General features: G+C 39.6%; 1 long non-coding RNA gene across 9 annotated transcripts in view; it reads right to left on the reverse strand.

Annotated features, from left to right (window-relative positions):
* Window positions 1-2,686, reverse strand: part of LOC123330750 — a 40,363-nt gene extending 37,677 nt beyond the window's left edge. Inside the window, exons 1-2 of one of the 9 annotated variants that reach the window (XR_006546849.2) lie at window positions 2,570-2,686; window positions 2,232-2,309 (exon numbers count right to left, since the gene is read on the reverse strand). This is a non-coding gene — a long non-coding RNA (uncharacterized LOC123330750). Of the gene's footprint in view, window positions 1-2,231; window positions 2,533-2,569 lie in introns of those variants that run through there. The other 8 variants (XR_006546850.2, XR_006546848.2, XR_006546852.2 and 5 more) reach the window with 8 other exon arrangements.
* Between the last annotated feature and the right edge of the window lie 16,440 nt (window positions 2,687-19,126).

The following is a 19,126-nucleotide window of genomic DNA, read 5'->3' on the forward strand; positions in this document are numbered from 1 at the left end:
CCAGGGGAAATACTCTCTCTCCAACTCCTGTCTGCCTCCTCCCCTCACTAACAGATCACAAAAGAGGATCGATGGCCAATTGCATTTCCAAAATTTTATATCTTTTATATTTAGAGGATGTATGCTGCTCATTATGAACATATATATTTAAATACATGCCAAATACATCTAACACTATCATATCATGCTTTTTTCTTGTCTCTGCTCTGTTTTATACAAAACAAAAATTTTTCCCCCTGGCAGAGTTGCAAACTGTGACCTGTCATGTCTTATACTGGGGTCTGTGCACACACTCTCTCTCTTCAGGTATCTTTTATACAAAGACTCTTCTAATCACAACACAAGTTATTTTTAAACTGTCTTGTTCCTCAGGCAAAGAGAATGATTCTTTAGCAATGTAATGTGCATTATATCCACAAACAGTGGGAAGATATGATTTAAAATAAAAAGTGTCTTTTTTTAGTGGGAAAAAAAGAATTTTCAGAGTTCAAACGCTGGAGTTGCCAATGAATAACAGAGATGAGTCTGAGGATATATACAAGAAAAGCATGATAAAATGGATGGTTTTATTCCTGTCGATCTTAAATACAGTTCCATGCAGCTCTTAGAAGTGTCTGACTGGGTCAGACATGCTGCCATGGTCAGGATGCTCTAAAACCCTCACAAGCTTTCCTTTCCTTCTCTTCTTTTCATCAATCTGAGAGTCTTTCTCCTTTCATATCTATTATAGTATCTTCTGCTATTGAACTATTTCTTACAGCATGTTCTTTCTTTGTTCAACTGAGTTCCTTTTAATATCAGAAAAAGTGATAGCCTCATTTTATTTATATTATGAAGACAGGTTCTGGATTCAGACCTCCTCTGAATTAGAGTCCCAGTTCCAACATTTATAAGTTGTGCAATCTTGGGGAAATCACTCAAACTTTTTGTGCCTCAGTTTCCTCATAACAGGAATAAGAGAACCTAAGTCAGAGGGTTGCTGAAAAGATTCAATTTTAAAAAGTAAGCAAAGCATTCAAAAAGATACATTGCACTTAGGTTATTTATAAATATTTATAAATAACTAGAAATTGTTTTTAGAAAACTGGTGGGATTGTTGTTGACTGATGCTATTAGTTACATTGCTCACACATGCTTTTTTAACTGGTGTCCTTTAGAGTTCTTCCACGTTTTCTTTGTTATCTTCAGTTTACCTACATTGCTTCAGTAATTCAATTACTTGAAATCACTTACTTGTGATCTCAGAGCTGCAGCGTTCATATCTGCAACAAGAAGAAAGCTGGACAGACAGCAAATTAATGACTTTTTGTGAAGCCACTGGAGAACTAAAATCACAGAATAGTCATCCTCAAGTCTGGGGAGATGCAGATGTTCATGTAAAAATAAGAGGGGTGTGCTGGACACGGAGATCCTAAAAGCAACCAGTCCTTCTGCTGAACTACTTTCCTAGCAGTGAATGATTCAAAAATAGCCTTGTTCCTTTGCTGTCTGGAGAAGACAGGCACACTGTCTTCTCAATACCACTGGGAGTGGAATAGAAAGGAGAGAATCATTAAGGATATGCTGGATGAGGGGCAGCAGAACCACTGATGATAAAGGCTTGTTCCCTCCAATGACAACGACAATGTGCCTGCTCAGTCCTGTCTGACTCTGTAACCTCATGGACTGTAGCCCGCCAGACTCCTCTGTCCATGGGATTCTCTGGGCAAGAATACTGGAGTGGGTTGCAATTTCCTTCTCAAGGGGATCTTCCCAACCCAGGGATCAAACCCACATCTCTTGCATCTCCTTTATCAGCAGGCAGATTCTTTATGACTGGGCCACCTGGGAAACCCTTTGCTCCCTCCAAACCAGAGCTAATACACAAATGCTTCTGTTGTTAATCTAGAGTTTGAAAGTTATTTTGTGACAAAACAGCAAACAGAAGAACCAGAGGCAAATGTGCAAGGGGAATCACACAATCGATATCCTTTCCTGCTTCACCCTGTCCCCTGGGCCTGCAGAGCCCCCTGTGACATTACAACGATCCAGACTGCCACATCTGCTCTCTCAAAATGTACCTCTCCGTGCTCTGACTCCCCTATTGTAACTACCCATATTTCTCCTCCCTGGTGGTGTTGGGTTGCACCCCACAGGCCTACAAGGCCCATACTTGCTCAGCTTCAAGACCGAAGAGAGAGCCCAGGGTCAGCAACAGAGACATTGGTGGTTTAATGGATAGAGGAGCTTACCCACGTGAAGTAAGGTCCTGGAGTGCACCCCGAGGTGTAAAGCAGTCTGTGGGCAGAGCATGGCGGCAGTCTTCAGTCCTGGGTAAAAAGGAGATTACTGGGTCTGGGGGAATTGATTTCAGCTGGGCTCATTAGTTACCAGGGAAACCAGCAGAGGGGCATGGCCCCTCAACACCCCTTTGATGAGAACAATCACCAGCTGGGGCCTAAGGCAAGTACAAAGAAGGTCAGTCATGTGCGTAAAATAAAGATGAAGCAGGTACTGGTCCAACAGGGGATGTACAGAGAGCAAGAGAACAACCATCTTGAATGAGCTGACCATAAAGGTGGCTTCTTACTTCAATGAGGGAAATGATCATTTGTTGTTCAGTCGCTCAGTTGTGTCCAACTCTTTGTGACCCCATGAACTGCATGCAGCACATTAGGCTTCCCTGTCCTTCACCATCTCCCAGAGCTTGCTCAAACTCGTGTCCGTTGAGTCAGTGATGCCATCCAACCGTCTCATCCTCTAGCGTCCCCTTCTCCTCCTGCCTTTCCCAGCATCAGGGTCTTTTCTAATGAATCAGTTCTTTGCATCAGGCGGCCAAAGTATTGGAGTTTCAGCATCAATCCTTCTAATGAATATTCAGGATTGATTTCTTTTAGAATTGACTGGTTTGATCTCCTTGCAGTCCAAGGGACTCTCAAGAGTCTTCTCCATGTAAAGTTAAAAAATAAAATAAAATTTTAAAAAAGAGTCTTCTCCAAGGAATAATTATTATCCATTTTTAAGTATTTATTTATTTATTTGGCTGCACCAAATCTTAATTGTGGCATGCGGAATCTTTTTTATTTTTATTAACTGGAGTGTAATGCTTTGGAATGTTATGTTTCTGCTGTACAACAACATGAATCAGCTATACATGCATGCTAAGTCACTTCAGTCATGTCTGATTCTTTGTGACTCTATGGACTATAGTCCACCAGGCTTCTCTGTCCATGGGATTCTCCAGGCAAGAATCCTGGAATTGTTTGCCATGCCCTCCTCTAGGGGATCTTCCTGACCCAAGAATTGAACCTGAGTTGCTTATGTCTCCTGCATCAACAGGAAGGTTCTTTACCAGTACTGCCACCTGGGAAGCCCCTGAATCAGCTATATGTATACATGTATCCCCTCCTTCTTGAGCTCCCTCCCACCCCCCATCCCCATTCCACCCCCCTAGGTCATTACAGAGCACCAAGTTGAGCTTCCTGTGCCATACAACAGCTTTCCACTGGCTATTATTTTACACATGGCAGTATGTGTGTGTGTGTATATATATATATATATATATATATATATATATATATATCTCAATGCTACGCTCTCGATTTGTCCCACAGTCCCCTTCACCCCCTGTGATTGGACGTGCAGAGTGCAAAATCTTTAGTTGCGGGATGCAGGATCTAGTTCCATGATCAGGGATCAAATCCGGGCCCCCTGAATTGGGAGTGTGTAGTCTTAGCCACTGGACCACCAGGAAAGTCCCAATTATTATCTATTTTTAAAACGTATTCTTAGTTATAAATTACTGATAGAATAAAGGCTTCCCACTTATGGAACCATCTAGCTCTCCATGGCCACACCAGAAAAGTAATCTTCTCCCCAGTTTTTCTACCAAAACTACAACACTGCATTTACTATAAAAAGCAGAACACTACTATTTCTGGACCATTGCCAACACCATGTTTTTATTTAACTTTTTATTTAAAATTTTTTAAAAAGTAAAAATTACCTGCAATCCCATGTTTTTATGATTATATAAGAAATAGAAGCCTCCCATCTAATCCAATCCTGAGAATTAACTATTGTTAATACTTCAGAGTGTAGCCTTCCCAGCTTTTCCTACAGATAAGATACATACAGATAAGTCTCTATCTCCATATATACATCTAGGTACATATAGTAATGTAAGTATCTGGATCTTCACAATAATATATTTGTGCTTGCCTTTATTTATTCAACAGGGCTTCCCAGGTGGTGCTAGTGGTAAAGAACCCACCTGCCAATGCAGGAGACAAGAGAGACACAGGTTTGATTCCTGGGTCAGAAGATCTCCTAGAGAAGGGCATGGTAACCAACTCCAGTATTCTTGCCTGGAGAATCCCATGAAGAGAGGAGCCTGGCAGACTACAGTCCATAGGGTTGCAAAGAGTTGAACATGACTGAAGCGACTTAGCACGTATTATTTACTCACATTTATTTCCATATGAGTCTGAAACATTTTTTCACTTAATATATCATGTATATATTACCCTGTTCAAATTTATAAGTCTGCCTTTAAACAAGCACTTACAATTGTGTCTGGAACATAGGAAGCACTCAGTAAATCTTTGCTTTGTTTCATTGCTATTTCCTCATTCTTCTAATACAATTTTATGGATATACTTTTCCCTTACTGAGACACTAAATTTCTTCTAACTTTTTGCTTTTACAAACAGTGCTACAAGGGACATTCCTGTCCTTTCTAGGAGATTGATTCCAAAAACTGAAGTAGCCAGGTTAAAATATACAGACATTTGACATTTTAAAGATACATGCCACAAAGGGAGGTGCCACCTTACCCACAAAAGATTATACCACTCTCCACTTTGCCAACAGTGAGGAATGTCCATTTCCCCCACTCTTTCAGTACTGAGATTTTGCATCTTTTTGTACATTCATTGCCTGAGGGAGGAGGGAGTGGTGGGGGGTGAGGGCAAACTGCTTGTTCAGATCCTTAGCCCATTTTTCTACTGTATTTCTTCTCATGACTTTATATAATCTCTCTGTATAGAAGTTATATAAATCCTTTGTCTATTTTTATTTCTTGCAAATATTTTTCCCAAAATGTCATTTGGTTTGAATATTTTTGTGTTAATTTTTACCATAATTTTAAATATACACATCATCAAATGTATTGATTTTTTTACTGTAAATTCTTACTGCCCTTGTTTGCTTAGAAAGTCCAGAATATGTTCAAGTTGCTCTGCTCAGCAATGTCAGAGGCTTTTATACTGTTAGAAGCTGTGATATGACAGAAAAATCAGTATGTATTTGAGAGCATAAACAGGAGGCTCTCCTAAAATAATGAAACAGTTACCTACTAATAAACCAACAAACATACACCTCTAAATCCATGAATACCACAGTGACTAATAATATTTAAACATATATGTGAAATAAAAAGCTAGGAGGAATTTGATGTGTCATTTTACAGATAAGGAAACTGAAAAGCAGAAAAGTTTTGTCCTATTCATGGGCACAGTGCATAATATATGAAACTACAGTAAGATCATAAGCTACAAGAGCTAGATGCTATAGTCCTCCAAGAAGATCAAGTTCAAAATATAAAAGAAAAGTAAGAACAGTTTCTGATGTGTCATAAGATCCAGACTGAATATGGCAAAAATACAGTTTCAAAGTTAATATTTTACCAGAATTCAAGCACATAAGGTAAAAGTAGTAGAAAAATGTGAAGCTTAAAACAGCAAATCATAAACGAAACAATGCACCACACACCAACACCGGAGTCTCGGGTAGTCACTAGCGCTCTTCACAAATACCTCTGGCTTTCTCTCTTCCTGGCATATGATAGGATTGTAATTTCTTCCCCTCACTTGACATCTTTAGGCCACGGGACTTGCTCTGATGAATGAAATATGAGCAGAAGGGATATCTGAGCAGAAGACTTATGGATCATCTTGCTTTCTCTCCTTTCCCCTCTGCCACAGTGACAGATAATACCCCAAATGGTGGCTCCTCTATTAACCTGGATCTAGGAGTAAAGATGACACAGAGCAGAGCCTCTAGCAGATAATGAAAAAGTATCAGAAGCAAGAAATAAAACTTTTATGGTTCTAAGATACTGATATTTGGGGATTGTTTGTTACTGCAGCAAAATACAAAGTAATTTATTCATAAATATTCACTGGGCACATTCTTTATGCCAGGCACTACCCTAGGTGGTACGACTATAATACTATTTAAGAATCAGTCCATGACCTTGGGCATTTACAATCTAGCAGATGGAAAAGAAAAGTGGTAAAATGTACAATTATAACACAGTATGAAAAATGTCATTGGGATAAGCACTATAATGCAAAGGAGCCCATAGAATGGATATATGGCCATGCCTTTTAGAGGAGGTTACTTCTAAGTTGAAAAATAACAGACAAATGGGAATTTTTTCAAAACTATTGGTACCTTTACAAATTAAACCAAAATATGGAAAATGTAATGCTGTTTTAGAAAAAGAGAGCAATATGTATGTAAATAAAATGACAATAAGGAATCAACATGTATTCTTCAACTGGCCAAAATTCAAGAGACACTGCACAGAATTGCCAGAAGGTACCAGTTTATGAGGGATGCCATGACAAAGTATACAGATGGGGTAGTTTAATCCACAGAAATTTATTTCTGGAGGCTCAAAGTCCAAGCTCAAGGTGTAAACCAGGTTACTTTCTTCTGAGGGCCTCTCTCCTTGGCTAGGATGGCCATCTTTCCCCTGCATCTTTACATGGATGTGCCTCTGAATGTGTCTGTGTCCTAATTTCCTCCTCTTTTAAGATGCCATGTGACCCAGCAACTCCACTGCTGGGCATACACACCAAGGAAACCAGAACTGAAAGAGACACGTGTACCCCAATGTTCATCCCAGCACTGTTTACAATAGCTAGGACATGGAAGCAACCTAGATGTCAATCGGCAGATGAATAGATAAGAAAGTTGTGGTACATATACACAATGGAATATTACTCAGCTATTAAAAAGAATGCATTTGAATCAGTTCTAATGAGCTGGATGAAACTGGAGCCTATTATACAGAGTGAAGTAAGTCAGAAAGAAAAACACCAATACAGTATATTAATGCATATATATGGAATCTAGAAAGATGGTAACAATGACCTTATATGCAAGACAGCAAAAGAGACACAGATATAAAGAACAGACTTTTGGACTCTGTGGGAGAAGGCAAGGGTGGGATGATTTGAGATAATAGCATTGAAACATGTATATTACCATATGTGAAATAGATCACCAGTCCAAGTTCAATGCATGAGACAGGGTTCTCAGGGCCGGTGCATTGCGGTGACCCAGAGGGATGGGATGGGGAGGGAAGTGGGAGGAGGGTTCAGGATGGGGACACATGTATACCTATGGCTGATTCATGTCAATGTATGGCAAAAACCACTACAATATTGTAAAGTAATTAGTCTCCAATTAAAATAAATTAATTTTTTTTAAAGATACCAGTAATGTTGAATTAGACCCACGCTGATGATTTCGTTTAACCTTAATTACCTCTTAAAGATCATGTATTCAAATATAGTCACATTCTATGGTACTTGGAGTTAAGACTTCCACATATGAACTGGGGGGAGGGGGGCAGGACACAATTTAGCCCATGACACCAAGGCTGCTGTCTTAGTTAGTTCTGGCTGGTATAATAAGGGGCTTACCTAGTGGCCCAGTCAGTAAAGAATCTGCCTGCAATGCAAGAGACCTGGGTTTGATCCCTGCATTGGGAAGATTCCCTGGAGGAGGGCATGGCAACCCACTCCAGTATTCTTGCCAGGAGAATCTCCATGGACAGAGGAGCCTGGGAGGCTACAATTTATGGGGTCTCAAAGAGTCGGACATGACTAACCATAGTCATAGAGTAGATGGGTTGAACATTTGTTTCTCACAGTTCTGAAAGATAGAAATCTGAGATCACGCTGCCAGAATGATTGAGTTCTGGTGAGAGACCACTTCCTGGCTTAAAGACAGCCACCTACTTATTGTCTCCTCACATGACTGAGAGGTTATCTCTCTGGCTTCTCTTCTTTTAAGGGCACTAACCCCATTCATGAGAGCTCTGTCCTCATGAACTAACACCTCCCAAAGGCTCCACCTCCACATCTTGGATTGGGGCTTCAGCTTGTGAAATTGGGTAGATGTACACCCAACACGCGAGGTCAGGGGCGGTGGCCAAGAGAAGCTACCCCACATCCGAGGTCAAGGACGGTGGATGAGAGGACCAACCCCACGTCCAAGGAGCGGCAGCTGCACCAGCGCAGGAGGGCTGAGAGGAGCTACTCCACATTCTAGGTCAGGAGGGGCAACCTCGTCCAAGGTAAGGAGCAGCAGCTGCACTTTGCTGGAGCAGCCATGAAGAGATACCCCATGTCAAAGGTAAGAGAAACCCAAGTAAGAAGATAGGTGTTGCGAGAGGGCATCAGAGGGCAGACACACTGAAACCATAACCACAGAAAACTAGCCAATCTGATCACATGGATCACAGCTTGTCTAACTCAATGAAACTAAGCCATGCAGTGTGGGGCCACCCAAGACAGACAGGTCATGGTGGAGAGGTCTGACAGAATGTGGTCCACTGGAGAGGGAATGGCAAACCACTTCAATATTCTTGCCTTGAGAACCCCATGAACAGTATGAAAGGGCAAAATGATAGGATACTGAAAGAGGAACTCCCCAGGTCAGTAGGTACCCAATATGCTACTGGAGATCAGTGGAGAAATAACTCCAGAAAGAATGAAGGAATGGAGCCAAAGCAAAAACAATACCCAGTTGTGGATGTGACTGGTGATAGAAGCAAGGCCTGATGCTGTAAGAGCAATATTGCATAGGAACCTGGAATGTTAGGTCCATGAATCTAGGCAAATTCATTTCAGTTCAGTTGCTCAGTTGTGTCCAACTCTTTGCGACCCCATGAATCGCAGCACACCAGGCCTTCCTATCCATTACCAACTCCCAGAGTTCACTCAAACTCACATCCATCGAGTCGGTGATGCCATCCAGCCATCTCATCCTCTGTCATCCCCTTTTTCTTCTGCCCCCCAATCCCTCCCAGCATCAGAGTCTTTTCCAGAGAGTCAACTCTTCTCATGAGGTGACCAAAGTACTGGAGTTTCAGCTTTAGCATGCTGCTGCTACTGCTGCTGCTAAATCACTTCAGTTGTGTCCGACTCTGTGCGAACCCATAGATGGCTCTGCCCACCAGGCTCTGCCGTCCATGGGATTCTCCAGGCAAGAATACTGGAGTGGGTTGCCATTTCCTTCATTCCTTCCAGAGAATACCCAGGGCGGATCTCCTTTAGAATGGACTGGTTGGATCTCCTTGCAGTCCAAGGGACTCTCAAGAGTCTTCTCCAACACCACAGTTCAAAAGCATCAATTCTTTGCTGCTCACCTTTCTTCACAGTCCAACTCTCACATCTATACATGACCACTGGAAAAACCATAGTCTTGACTAGACGGACCTTTGTTGGCAGATTAGAAGTGGTCAAACAGCAGATGGCAAGAGTGAGCATCAACATTCTAGGAATCAGAGAACTAAGATGGACTGGAATGGGTGAATTTAACTCAGATAACCATTATATCTACTACTGTGGGCAGGAATCCCTCAGAAGAAATGGAATAGCCATCATGGTCAACAAAAGAGTCTGAAATGCAGTACTTGGATGCAATCTCAAAAACGACAGAATGATTTCTGTTCATTTTCAAGGCAAACCATTCAATATCACAGTAATCCAAGCCCATGCCCCAACCAGTAACACTGAAGAAGCTGAAGTTGAACGGTTCTATGAAGACCTACAAGATCTTTTAGAACTAACACCCCAAAAAGATGTCCTTTTCATTATAGGGGACTGGAATGCAAAACTAGGAACTCAAGAAACACCTGGAGTAACAGACAAATTTGGCCTTGGAGTACGGAATGAAGCAGTGCAAAATAGAGTTTTGCCAAGAGAATGCACTGGTCATAGCAAACACCCTCTTCCAACAACACAAGAGAAGACTCTACATGTGGACATCACCAGATGGTCAATATTGAACTCAGATTAATTATATTCTTTACAGACAAAGATGGAGAAGCTCTATACAAACAGCAAAAACAAGACCGGGAGCTGACTGTGGCTCAGATCATGAACTCCTTATTGCCAAATTCAGACTTAAATTGAAGAAAGTAGGGAAAACCACTAGACCATTCAGGTATGACCTAAATCAAATCCTTTATCATTATACAGTGGAAGTGAGAAACAGATTTAAAGGACTAGATCTGATAGAGTGCCTGATGAACTATGGACTGAGGTTCATGACATTGTACAGGAAACAGGGATCAATACCATCCCCTTGGAAAAGAAATGCAAAAAAGCAAAATGGCTGTCCGAGGAGGCCTTACAAATAGCTGTGAAAAGAAGAGAAGTGAAAAGCAAGGGAGAAAAGGAAACATATAAGCATCTGAATGCAGAGTTCCAAAGAATAGCAAGGAGAGATAAGAAAGCCTTCCTTAGCGATCAATGCAAAGAAATAGAGGAAAACAACAGAATGGGAAAGACTAGAGATCTCTTCAAGAGAATTAGAGATACCAAGGGAACATTTCATGCAAGATGGGCTCGATAAAGGACAGAAATGGTATGGACCTAACAGAAGCAGAAGATATTAAGAAGAGGAGGCAAGAGTACACAGAAGAACTGTACAAAAAAGATCTTCATGACCCAGATAATCACAATGGTGTGATCACTCACCTAGAGCCAGACATCCTGGAATGTGAAGTTAAGTGGGCCTCAGGAAGCATCACTATGAACAAAGCTAGTGGAGGTGATGGAATTCCAGTTGAGCTATTTCAAATCCTGAAGGATGATGCTGTGAAAGTGCTGCACTCAATATGCCAGAAAATTTGGAAAACTCAGCAGTGGCCACAGGACTGGAAAAGGTCAGTTTTCATTCCAATACCAAAGAAAAGCAATGCCAAAGAATGCTCAAACTACTGCACAATTGCACTCATCTCACATGCTAGTAAAGTTATGCTCAAAATTCTCCAAGCCAGGCTTCAGATATATGTGATCCATGAACTTCCAGATGTTCAAGCTGGTTTTAGAAAAGGCAGAGGAACCAGAGATCAAATTGCCAACATCTGCTGGATCATCAAAAAAGCAAGTGAGTTCCAGAAAATCATCTATTTATGCTTTATTGACTATGCCAAAGCCTTTGACTGTGTGGATCACAAGAAACTGTGGAAAATTCTGAAAGAGATGGGAATACCAGACCACCTGACCTGCCTCTTGAGAAACCTGTATGCAGGTCAGGAAGCAACAGTTAGAACTGGACATGGAACAACAGACTGGTTCCAAATAGGAAAAGGAGTACATCAAGGCTGTATATTGCCACCCTGCTTATTTAACTTATATGCAGAGTACATCATGAGAAACGCTGGGCTGGAAGAAGTACACACTGGAATCCAGATTGCCGGGAGAAATATAAATAACCTCAGATATGCAGATGACACCACCCTTATGGCAGAAAGTGAAGAGGAACTCAAAAGCCTCTTGATGAAAGTGAAAGTGGAGAGTGAAAAAGTGGGTTTAAAGCTCAACATTCAGAAAATGAAGATCAGGCATCTGGTCCCATCACTTCATGAGAAATAGATGGGGAAACAGTGGAAACAGTGTCAGACTTTATTTTTCTGGGCTCCAAAATCACTGCAGATGGTGACTGCAGCCATGAAATTAAAAGACGCTTACTACTTGGAAGGAAAGTTATGACCAACCTAGATAGCATATTCAAAAGCACAGACATTACTTTGCCAACAAAGGTCCATCTAGTCAAGGCTATGGTTTTTCCCGTGGTCATGTATGGATGTGAGAATTGGACTGTGAAGAAAGCTGAGCATCGAAGAATTGATGCTTTTGAACTGTGTTGTTGGAGAAGACACTTGAGAGTCCCTTGGACTGCAAGGAGGTCCAACAAGCCCACCATAAAGGAAATCAGTCCTGGGTGTTCATTGGAAGGACTGATGTTGAAGCTGAAACTCCAAAATTTTGGCCACCTCATGCGAAGAGTTGGCTCATTGGAAAAGACTCTGATGCTGGGAGGGATTGGGGGCAGGAGGAGAAGGGGACAACAGAGGATGAGATGGCTGGATGGCATCACCAACTCGATGCACATGAGTTGGGTGAACTCTGGGAGTTGGTGATGGACAGGGAGGCTAGTGTGCTGCGATTCATGGGGTTCAAAGAGTAGGACACGACTGAACGACTGAACTAAACTGAACTGAACTGACACATTCAATCCATAGGAATTGGTAACTAATTGAATGAAGGATACAGAGAAGGAAAGCAGCACAAAATCACACCAAAGTGAAACTCACTCTGAGAGCTTGTAAAGATGGTGACCCAGGGCAGTTAGAAAGGGGTACCAATTTAGTTAGGAAGATGAACTCTATTTTCAGCCTAAAACCACAGTTGAAAGTAGAACCTTTAACTGGAGATATCCTGAAGGCAAATAGAGAAAATGCAAAGTCTAGGGTGAAGATACCCTAAATATGGAGGCCATTTATTTTAGAACTAATAACAATAAAAATTAATTAACATCCTGAGGGAAGGAAAATAGTATTAGACCCTTAGAAAATAGTCAATATGTTTTCTAGAACTGCACACAAATATCACAGTTGAAGAACCAAAATCAATTTATGATAAACAATTAACCTAGATACTAAACAGTTTGCAATAAAAAGAAATGAAATGAGCAATAGTAAAAAACAAAGGGGCAGCTTGAATCCATGGAGACAATTATCTTCTGATAAGTACAAATTTAAGAACTCATGTCTCACATAAATGATACCTAAACTGATTTTATCCTCAAAATAAACTCAGCAAAGAAAGAAAAGAACATTTCCCTGAATGTAAGAATCCTATCCACATTTTAGAAGCAACATAACAAGTAGAAATCCATAAATTGTTGGTGAATAATAACTTTGAGAAGAAAGCATTAGATGGTTTGACATCACTTATTAATAAAGCCTTTCAAGTGTTACAAATAGCCATTATTTATTATCTACTTTGCTGTATTTCCTTGTAACTAGGGGGAGACTTTGTTTAAAATGATAATAAATCTGAAATGAGTGCTATCTCGTTCTTTTTTAGTAGGTATTCATAAAATAATTATAAAGGGTTACCTGTTCTGGCTTATTTTAAGATTTCAGAATTATTAAATTGAAGTGCAAATTATAATTGAATTGGAAGAGAAAACTTTAAACTTAGTAAAACTTTCTTCTTGGTTAGTGTTAGGACAGAATGTAGACACAGTTTGTAGTAAAGGGTCAATTTCTTTGAACTAGAAAAATTTACTAATATATACTGGATTACATAATATTTAAGGAAATTCTGAGATAAACAAAATCAAAAGGAAGGGAAGAAAAATTGGTGGAGAAAGCACTGAATTAGAAGTCAGGTAACCTGGATTCAAGCCTCTGCCTTTCACTTTCTGTGTTTGCTACAATTAATCATCCTCATTCAGATTCTTTATTTCTATAACAGAGCTAACAAAAGCTACCACTCAAAGTTAGAATGAACACTAAATAAGTTAATGCATGTTAAAGTGCTTTGAAGACTTTTTGTTTAGTAATGTAAGTAATTAATCGCTCAAAATTACTGGCAAATGGAACATCACAAAAGACATCATGATAGTTGATACAACAGGCAAGAACATTGCCTAACATTGCAATACCACATGCATCTCAGAACAAGATATACTACACCTGACTGAAATTTTGAAATCTCCAATAACCAAATTCTATAATGGATTGTGTTCTTGGACACAGAAAAGCAAAAATTCTAGAAATACCATTCTCATCAGCTGGAAAAATACACCTAAAAACCATATCTAAAGTTTTCAAAACTTCATTTTGTGAATTATGACTTATAGAAAAAAATATGCTAGAAAAGCTTTCAATGTATGCTTTTTGAAAACTGTCACCCACTCTCCATTTCATCTTGGCTTATAATTAATGAACATTTTGGAATAAATCTGGCATACTACCAAAAGTACAAGTATCAAGACTTTCAGCATTTTTTGTATGTTTTTAAAGTCATTTCATATCCCTATTTTTGGGGGGGCCACAGCACATGGCCTGTGGGATCTTAGCCCAACCAGGGATCACACCCATTCCCCCCTGCAGTGGAAGCACTGAGTTGAACTGCCAGGAAGTTCCCTCATATCTCTACTACTTTTCCATGTCACAAAGAGATCCTTCTAAGACCTTGTGAATATCCACATGAATCTGTGAAAATTAGCTTCTGGATAAGAAATAAAATTGAAGATAAAAATAAAATTGGCAGCAAATTAATAAGTAAATTAGCACATGAATAAAAAAAATGGCCGAGACCTGAGTATTACATTAAAAATTGGGCAGAAGATCCAAGTAGGTATTTTCCAAGGAAAACATACAGTTGGCCAAAAAGCACATGAAAAGATGCTCAGCATCACTAATCATCACAAAAATGCAAATGAAGACCACCAGATACTACCTCACTCCTGCTAGAATGGTGGTCATCAAAAATAGAAGAAATGATGAGTATTGATGAGGATGTACAGAAAAGGAAACCTTCAAACACTGTTGCGTTCAGTTCAGTTCAGTCGCTCAGTCGTCTCAAACTCTTTGCGACTCCATGAATTGCAGCACGCCATTGCCTTTCTTTGGGATTGGAATGAAACTGACCTTTTCCAGGCCTGTGGCCTCTGCTGAGTTTTCCAAATGTGCTGGCATATTGAGTGCAGCACTTTCACAGCATCATCCTTCAGGATTTGAAATAGCTCAACTGGAATTCCATCACCTCCACTAGCTTTGTTCATAGTGATGCTTCCTAAGGCCCACTTAACTTCACATTCCAGGATGTCTGGCTCTAGGTGAGTGATCACACCATCGTGATTATCTGGATCATGAAGATCTTTTTTGTACAGTTCTTCTGTGTACTCTTGCCTCCTCTTCTTAATATCTTCTGCTTCTGTTAGGTCCATACCATTTCTGTCCTTTATCGAGCCCATCTTTGCATGAAATGTTCCCTTGGTATCTCTAATTCTCTTGAAGAGATCTCTAGTCTTTCCCATTCTGTTGTTTTCCTCTATTTCTTTGCATTGATCACTAAGGAAGGCTTTCTTATCTCTCCTTGCTATTCTTTGGAACTCTGCATTCAGATGCTTATATGTTTCCTTTTCTCCTTTGCTTTTCACTTCTCTTCTTTTCACAGCTATTTGTAAGGCCTCCTCGGACAGCCATTTTGCTTTTTTGCATTTCTTTTCCAAGGGGATGGTATTGATCCCTGTCTCCTGTACAATGTCACGAACCTCTGTCCATAGTTCATCAGGCACTCTGTCTATCAGATCTAGTCCCTGAAATCTATTTCTCACTTTCACTGTATAATCATAAGGGATTTGATTTAGGTCATATCTGAATGGTCTAGTGGTTTTCCCTACTTTGTTCAACTTAAGTCTGAATTTGGCGATAAGGTGTTCATAATCTGAGCCACAGTCAGCTCCTGGTCTTGTTTTTGCTGACTGTATACAGCTTCTCCATCTTTGGTTGCAAAGAATATAATCAATCTGATTTTGGTGTTGACCATCTGGTGATGTCCATGTGTAGAGTCTTCTCTGTTGGAAGAGGGTGTTTGCTATCCTACACTGTTAGTGAGAATGTAAATTGGTGCAGCTACTATCAAAAACAGTATGGAGGTTCCTCAAAAAATTCAAAATAGGACCACCTTCTTACATAGCAATCCTGCTTCAGGAAAATGAAAACACTAATTTGAAAAGATATATGCATCCCAATGTTCACTGAACCGTTATTTACAACATAGCCAAGATATGGAAATATCTAAGTGAAGAGATATTACTTTGCTGACAAAGTTCTATCTAGTCAAAGCTATGGTTTTTCCAGTAGTCATATATGGATGTAAGAGTTGGACCTTAAAGAAGGCTGACCACTGAAGAATTGATGCTTTCAAACTGCAGAGATTCCAATTTTCCAACTAGGGATGGAGCCCCATCACTTGGCAATAAGAGTGCCAACCACTGGACTGCCAGGGAATTTCTTACAATATTTTTGAAATCTCTATTCAACCTATGAATTCCTTTAGATTTTTTTTTCTTTTTGAACTATAGTCGATTTACAATATTATGTTAGTTTTAGGTGTGCAGCAAAGTGATTTAGTTATACATATACTTTTTCAGATTATTTTCCATTATACGTTATTAAGATACTGAATTTAGTTCCTTGTCTCAAGACTTCATTTTGCTATTAACATCTAATATCGCTGTTCTCAAATTTTAATAATGCTTATAAATTGCCTGAGGATCCTTTTTATTTTTATTTTTTAATATAAATTTATCTATTTTAATTGGAGGCTAATTACTTTATAATATTGTAGTGGTTTTGACATACATTGACATAAATCCACCACGGGTATACATGTGTTCCCCGTCCTGAACCCCCCTCCCACCTCCCTCCCCATACCATCCCTCTGGGTCATCCCAGTGCACCAGCCCTGAGCACCCTGTCTCATGCATCAAACCTGGACTGGTGATTCATTTCACATATGATAATATACATGTTTCAGTGCCATTCTCCCAAATCATCCCACCCTCGCCCTATTCCACAGAGTCCAAAAGACTGTTCTATACATCTGTGTCTCTTTTGCTGTCTCACATATAGGGTTATTGTTACCATCTTTCTAAATTCCATATATATGTGTTAGTATACTGTATTGGTGTTTTTCTTTCTGGCTTACTTCACTCTGTATAATAGGCTCCAGTTTCATCCACCTCATTAGAACTGATTCAAATGTATTCTTTTTAATGGCTGAGTAATACTCCATTGTGTATATGTACCACAGCTTTCTTATCCATTCATCTGCTGATGGACATCTAGGTTGCTTCCATGTCCTGGCTATTATAAACAGTGCTGCGATGAACATTGGGGTACACGTGTCTCTTTCAATTCTGGCTTCCTCAGTGTGTATGCCAGCAGTGGGATTGCTGGATCATAAGGCGGTTCTATTTCCAGTTTTTTAAGGAATCTCCACACTGTTCTCCATAGTGGCTGTACTAGTTTGCATTCCCACCAACAGTGTAAGAGAGTTCCCTTTTCTCCACACCCTCTCCAGCATTTATTGCTTGTAGACTTTCTAATAGCAGCCATTCTGACTGGCAGGAAATGGTACCTCATTGTGGTTTTGATTTGCATTTCTCTGATAAGGAGTGATGTTGAGCATCTTTTCATGTGTCTGTTAGCCATCTGTATGTCTTCTTTGGAGAAATGTCTATTTAGTTCTTTGGCCCGTTTTTTGACTGGGTTGTTTATTTTTCTGGAATTGAGCTGCAGAAGTTGCTTGTATATTTTTGAGATTAATTCTTTGTCAGTTGCTTCGTTTGCTATTATTTTCTCCCATTCTGAAGGCTGTCTTTTCACCTTGCTTATAGTTTCCTTTGTTGTGCAAAAGCTTTTAAGTTTAATTCGGCCCCATTTGTTTATTTTTCCTTTTATTTCCAATATTCTGGGTGGCAGTGGGTCATAAATCCTTTTTAAATGCAGATTGTGCTTGCTAAGTCACTTCAGTCCTGTCCCACCCTTAGAGATCATATGGACCGTAGTTGGCCAGGCTTCTCTGTCCATGGGATTCTCTGGACAAGAATACTGGAGTGGATTGCCATGCCCTCCTCCAGGAGATCTTCCTGACCCAGGGATTAAACCCACATCTCTCATGTATCCTGCGCTGGCAGGCAGATTCTTTACCACTAGTGCCACCTGGGAAGCAGATTAAGATCCAAGAAATGTGAGGTGATACCTGAAATTCTGCATTTCCAACAAGCTCCCAGGTAATGGTAATACTGCTGATCTTCCAAGACTTAATTTGAAAGGGAAAATCAAGACACAATCTGACTAAAAAAATAAATGTTATTTTTTGATCAATGTTAAAGTTTTACAGTGATAAATGTGGGTGTTTAAACATTTGTTCCCTCAAAAGTATCCAAGCATCATTTAATAAGGTGCAAAACTCTGAGCCTTAAAAGCAAGATTGTTAGGCAACTGAATAGATTCAGAACCAATGTTCAAGAAAAGTCTTGCCCTACCTCCCGAGACCATGTGCAGTCAAAGTTGGGTGGCCCTCAACTAAGCCTGGAATACAAAGTAGACCCCCATCAGCACCCTCACCATCTATGCTACTGGCATCTAAAACATATTGATCTTCTTTCAGTCAACAGCAGAGAGTGTCATCCTGTCGGACACTGACTATCCATCTCAATGGGGAATTATCTGTCTTGTGGTTCTTATCCAAAGCCTAATGAACACTATTGATAGTCAACAGGGAAAACCTAATTAAATGTATTTCCAATTATTCCAGTAATGCAACCCTCTGTCAGTGAAAATTCTCCACTTAATTCTAATATGTATGGTAGTATTTATTTAAATTTAGTTTAGTTCAAATTTATAGAAAATGAAATTGTTTGGTTGAACCCCAGAGATTTTAAGTTGGTAGTTATGTTCATCAACTGTAACTTCACCAGCTTCATCATCCAATTTGTTTTTGTATACTGAGACAATCTAAGTCAGATAAGAAATTAATTTCAAATGGTAAAAGTTTTGTAATAGCTCATTCTGCACCCTCAGAATTCTCTTCACTAAAATAGAGATCTCTGGAGAATGTTTTATAACAACTTTCTTTTAACAGTGGTTAAAACGTATTTTTAAATATTTCACACAAATTCAAATCAAACAGTTATAGATTTCCTGCTCTGTCCTGCATTTAAAGAACCCAGCTGGAAACATTGATCTAAGATATATTTACCTCCTGCTGCTGGTTACTTTAGTTTGTGTTATCCTGCATTAAGCCAGTTTATCAGAAACCTATACACAGGAACACATTATTAATCAAAAGATGATACAGTGAATGCTATATGTAAAATTTATTTTTATAAAACTTACATTCAAGATACAATTCTTATACAGACATTTGAACAACTACAAAAAGATCCTCGCAATAAATTATCTGAGTTAAGGATCACAAAAAGTCTATCTCTCCTTATACACTGGTATATTTCTTTCATTGTTTAGAAAAAC

This window comes from Bubalus bubalis, chromosome 20, assembly GCF_019923935.1.
Source record: "Bubalus bubalis isolate 160015118507 breed Murrah chromosome 20, NDDB_SH_1, whole genome shotgun sequence".
NCBI classification, from domain to species: Eukaryota; Metazoa; Chordata; class Mammalia; order Artiodactyla; family Bovidae; genus Bubalus; species Bubalus bubalis.